The sequence below is a fragment of the Ranitomeya imitator genome, chromosome 2 (genome assembly GCF_032444005.1).
Source record: "Ranitomeya imitator isolate aRanImi1 chromosome 2, aRanImi1.pri, whole genome shotgun sequence".
Lineage (NCBI taxonomy): Eukaryota > Metazoa > Chordata > Amphibia > Anura > Dendrobatidae > Ranitomeya > Ranitomeya imitator.
Window position 1 is genome coordinate 334,402,488 of NC_091283.1, and position 6,000 is coordinate 334,408,487.

The following is a 6,000-nucleotide window of genomic DNA, read 5'->3' on the forward strand; positions in this document are numbered from 1 at the left end:
AAATATTGAGCCTCCTCGATATTTTTCACGGCTTACAGACCCAGCCTCATTGAAAATCTATGGGGCCACAAACAACAGAAGCTTGCCCAGTGTAATGATTTTGCGGTACACAGTGAAGACCGTATTTGCGGAACGCCGTATTTTTACTAGAACACTCCCATGTACTTCCTGTTTATCACTTTAGCAGTTAATCACTCCATGCCTGCAGACACACAAGATGGACCTAGAGAATCATCCTTCTCGATCAGGTTTGTAGGGGTGCTGAAAGCCCCCTGTTCGGTGTAGAGGAGTATACGAGAGGCTCCAGGTTATTATGGGGGACCGTGGGTGAAGAGCCCTCACAGGCTCCCGGTACTGTTGTTTTTTGCTGTGACGGGGGCCATACAGAGATGGGAGGGGAGTATAAAAAATAGAAAAATAGGGGTGGCATAGAGTGCAAAAGAGGGGTTGCAGAGCGTGCAAAAGAGAGGTGGCAGAGAGTGCCAAAGGGGTTGTAGTCAGTGCAAAAGAGGGGTTGTAGAGAGTGGAAAAGAGGGGTTGCTGGGAGTGCAAAAGAGGGGTGGCTTAGAGTTCAAAAGACGGGTGGCAGAGAGTGCAAAAGAGGGATAGCAGAGAGTGCAAAAGAGGGGTGGCATAGAGTGCAAAATAGGGGTGGCTTAGAGTTAAAAAGAGGGGTTGCAGAGAGTGCAAAAGAGGTGTTGCAGAGAGTGCAAAAGAGGGGTGCCTTAGAGTTCAAAAGAGGGGTGGCAGAGACTGCAAAAGAAGCGTGGCAGAGAGTGCAAAAGAGGGGTTGTAGAGAGTGCAAAAGAGCAGCGGCAGAGTTAAAAAGAGGGGTTGCAGAGAGTGCAAAACAGGGGTTGCAGAGAGTGCAAAAGAGGGGTGGCTTAGAGTTCAAAAGAGGGGTTGCAAAGATTGCAAAAGAGGGGTTGCAGAGAGTACAAAAGAGGGGTGGCAGAGAGTGCAAAAGAGGGGTGGCTTAGAGTTCAAAAGAGGGGTTGCAGAGAGTGCAAAAGAGGGGTGGCAGAGAGTGGAAAAGAGAGGTTGCAGAGAGTGCAAAAGGGGTGGCAGAGAGTGAAAAAAGGGGTTGCGGAGAGTGCAAAAGAGGGGTTGCATAGCTTTTCAAAAATATGCTATTGCTAATGAATTTTTTTGCTTCAGATCATTCCAGCATTTGGGATTCAAAGCGGAAGAGTTATCACGACCGTGATATGAAGAGCAGGCCTGGGAGGATGTGGCCCAGTCCCTCATCCCAAACCGCTGGCAGTGTGCGGATTTTAACCCCTTAATCCCAATTGACGTACTATCCTGTCAAGGTGACCTGGGACGGGACGGGATAGTATGCCATAGCGATCGGCCGCGCTCATGGAGTGTCAGCTGACTATCGCAGCTGACATCTGGCACTATGGCACTATTTGCCAGGAGCGGTCACGGACCGCTCCGGCACATTAACCCCCGGCACACTGCGATCAAACATGATAGCAGTTTTCCGGTGGTATAGGGAAGCATCGCGCAGGGAGGGGGCTCCCTGCGTGCTTCCCTGAGACCCTCGGAGCAATGTGATCACATCGCGTTGCTCCGAGGGTCTCCTACATTCTTCTCCCTGCAGGCCCCGGATCCAAAATTGCCACGGGGCTGCATCCGGGTCCTGCAAGGAGGTGGCTTACCAAGCGCCTGCTCAGAGCAGGCGCTGGTAAGCCAGGAGCAGTGCACGTCAGATTGCTGATCTTACACAGTGCTCTGCAAAGTGTCAGATCAGTGATCTGAAATTATAACATGATGTTATATTTAGTTGTGTAAAAAAAAAAAATTCCTAAATAAAAAAATATATATATTATTCCCATAAATACATTTCTTTATCTAAATACAAAAACAATAAAAGTACACATATTTAGTATCGCCGCGTCCGTAACGACCGACCTATAAAACTGTCCCACTAGTTAACCCCTTCAGTGAACACCGTAAAAAAAAACGAGGCAAAAATCAACGCTTTCTTATCATACCGCCGAACAAAAAGTGGAAAGGCACGCAATCAAAAAGTCAGATATAAATAACCATGGTACCGCTGAAAACGGCATCTTGTCCCGCAAAAAACGAGCTGCTATAAAGCGTCATCAGTGAAAAAATAAAAAAGTTATGGTCCTCAGAATAAAGCGATGCAAAAATAATTATTTTTTCTATAAAAAAGTTTTTATCATATAAAAGTGCCAAAACACAAAAAAATTATATAAATGAGGTATTGCTGTAATCGTACTGACCCAAAGAATAAAACTGCTTTATCCATTTTACCAAATGCGGAACGGAATAAACGCCCCCTCCCCCCCCCAAAAAAAATAAAAAAAATAAAAAAAATTCAGGAATTGCTGTTTTTTGGTCATACTGCCTCACAAAAATTGGAATAAAAAGTGATCAAAAAATGTCTTGTGCCTGAAAATGTTACCAATAAAAACATCAACCCATCCCGCAAAAAACAAGACCTCACATGACTCTGTGGACCAAAATATGGAAAAATTATAGCTCTCAAAATGTGGTAACGCCAAAAAATATTTTTTGCAATAAATAGAGTCTTTTAGCGCGTGACGGCTGCCAATCATAAAAATCCGCAATAAAAAACGCTATAAAAGTAAATCAAATCCCCCCTCATCACCCCCTTAGTTAGGGAAAAATTTAAAAAATGTATTTATTTCCATTTTCCCATTAGTGTTAGGGTTGGGGCTAGGATTAGGGTTTGGATTACATTTACGGTTGGGATTAGGGTTAGGGATGTGTCAGGGTTAGGGGTGTGGTTAGGGTTATGGTTGGGATTAGGGTTAGGTTTGTGTTGGAGTTGTGGTTAGGGGTGTGGTTGTGATTAGTGTTAGTGGTGTGTTTGGGTTAGAGTTTCAGTTAGAATTGGGGGGTTTCCACTGTTTAGACACATCAGGGGCTCTCCAAACGCGACATGGCGTCCGATCTCAATTCCAGCCAATTCTGCGTTGAAAAAGTAAAACAGTGCTCCTTCCCTTCCAAGCTCTCCCATGTGCCCAAACAGGGGTTTACCCCGACATATGGGGTATCAGCGTAGTCAGGACAAATTGGACTTTAACTTCTGGGGTCCGATTTCTCTTCTTACCCTTGGGAAAATAAAAATTTGGGGGGCTAAAAAACCATTTTTGTAGGAAAAAAATTATTTTTTATTTTCACGACTCTGCATTATAAACTGTAGTGAAATATTTGGGGGTTCAAAGTTCTCACAACACACTAGATAAGATCCTTGGGGGGTCCAATTTCCAATATGGGGTCAATTGTGGGGGTTTCTACTGTTTAGGTACATCAGAGGCTCTGCAAATGCAACGTGACTCCTGCAGACCATTCCATCTAAGTCTGCATTCCAAATGGCGTTCCTTCCCTTCTGAAATCTGCCATGCGCCCAAACGGTGGTTCCCCCACATATAAGGTATCAGCGTACTCAGGACAAATTGGACAACAACTTTTGGGGAGCAATTTCTCCTGTTACCCTTGGGAAAATACAAAACTGGGTGTTAAAGATAATTTTTGTGGAAAAAATATGATTTTTTATTTTCACGGCTCTGCATTATTAACTGTAGTGAAACACTTGGGGGTTCAAAGCTCTCACAACACATCTAGATAAGACCCTTAGGGGGTCTACTTTCCAAAATGGTGTCACTTGTGGGGGGTTTCAATGTTTAGGCACATCAGGGGCTCTCCAAATGCAACATGGCGTCCCATCTTAATTGCAGCCAATTTTGCATTGAAAAGTCAAACGGCGCTCCTTCGCTTCCGAGCTCTGCCATGCACCCAATCAGTGGTTTATATTGTGAATTCTGTGGCCAAGCTCCCTCCTGTGGTCGTGAGTGGTACTTCGGCTGGTTCTGTCTATGAGCTTCCTTTGGTGGATGAGAGTGGTACTGCGGCTTCTGAGTTTCCTTCCTCAGGTGATGAGGTTAAGTCGTTAGGTGCTGCTCTATTTAACTCCACCTGGTGCTTTGATCCTGGCCTCCAGTCAATGTTCTAGTATTGGTCTTGCTTCCTCCTGGATCGTTCCTGTGGCCTGTCTATCCTGCATAAGCTAAGTTCTGCTTGTGTTACTTTTGTTTGCTATTTTTTCTGTCCAGCTTGCTTTATTGGTTTTTCTTGCTTGCTGGAAGCTCTGAGACGCAGAGGGAGCACCTCCGTACCGTTAGTCAGTGCGGAGGGTCTTTTTGCCCCTCTGCGTGGTTGTTTGTAGGTTTTTGTGTTGACCGCAAAGCTATCTTTCCTATCCTCAGTCTATTCAGTAAGTCGGGCCTCACTTTGCTAAATCTATTTCATCTCTGTGTTTGTATTTCATCTTTACTCACAGTCATTATATGTGGGGGGCTGCCTTTTCCTTTGGGGAATTTCTCTGAGGCAAGGTAGGCTTATTTTTCTATCTTCAGGGCTAGTTAGTTTCTCAGGCTGTGCCGAGTTGCATAGGGATCGTTAGGCGCAATCCACGACTACCTCTAGTGTGGTGTGATAGGATTAGGGATTGCGGTCAGCAGAGTTTCCACGTCTCAGAGCTCGTCCTATGTTTTTGGTAAATGTCAGGTCACTTTGTGTGCTCTGAACTTCAAGGTCCATTGTGGTTCTGAATTACCTGTTCATAACAGGTTTACCCCCACATATGGGGTATCAGCATACCCAGGACAAATTGCACAACAACTTTTGGGGTACAATTTCTTCTGGTACCTTTGAAAAAATAAAAAATTGGGGGCGAAAAGTTCTTTTTTGTGAAAAAATATTTTTTATTGTTACGGATCTATATTATAAACTTCTGTGAAGCACTTGGTGGGTCAAAGTGCCCACCACACATCTAGATAAATTCCTTAGGGGATCGACTTTCCAAAATGGTGTCACTTGTGGGAGGTTTCAATGTTTAGGTACATTAGTGGCTCTCCAAACGCAACATGGCGTCCCATCTCAATTCCAGCCAATTTTGCACTGAAAAGTCAAATGGCGCTCTTTCCCTTCCGAACTCTGCCATGTGCTCAAACAGTGGTTTACCCCCACATATGGGGTATTGGGTTACTCAGGACAAATTTTACAACAACTTTTGGGGTCCATTTTCTCCTGTTACCCTTGGTAAAATAAAACAAATTGGAGCTGAAGTAAATTTTTTGTGAAACAAAATTAAATGTTCATTTTTTTAACACATTCCAAAAATTCCTGTGAAGCACCAGAAGGGTTAATAAACTTAATGAATGTGGTTTTGAGCACCTTGAGGGGAGCAGTTTTTAGAATGGTGTCACACTTGGGTATTTTCTTTTATATAGACCCCTCAAAATGACTTCAAATGTGATGTGGTCCCTAAAAAAAATGGTGTTGTAAAAATTAGAAATTGTTGGTCAACTTTTAACCCTTATAACTCACGCAAAAAAAATGTGTTTCCAAAATTGTGCTGATGTGAAGTAGACATGTGGGAAATGTTACTTTGTATTTTGTGTGACATATCTCTGTGATTTAAGGGCATAAAAATTCAAAGTTGGAAAATTGCGAAATTTTCTAAATTTTTGCCAAAATTGTTTTTTTTCACAAATAAATGCAGTTAATATCAAAGAAATTTTACCACTATCATGAAGTACAATATGTCTCGATAAAACAATGTCAGAATCACCGGGATCCGTTGAAGCATTCCAGAGTTATAACCTCATAAAGGGACAGTGGTCAGAATTGTAAAAATTGGCCCGGTCATTAACGTGCAAACCACCCTCGGGGCTTAAGGGGTTAAGGAGCAAGACTTGATATGTAAGTACTCAGCACATGATATGATCTACTTTTTTTTTATAATTTAAAAAGTGGGAAATTGAGTTATGTTTTTTCTTCTACTACAGTGAAATTCATTAAGACCAAGTGGGGATCTGCAAGGGACCAATTGAAACGTGAAATAAAGGCCAAAGCCGAGCGAGAGAGAGAAATCTGGAGAGGCTGGTGAGAAAGAAAAGAAGCCCTACAGATTCACCAAACGGCTTCAGTTTCTGCTTC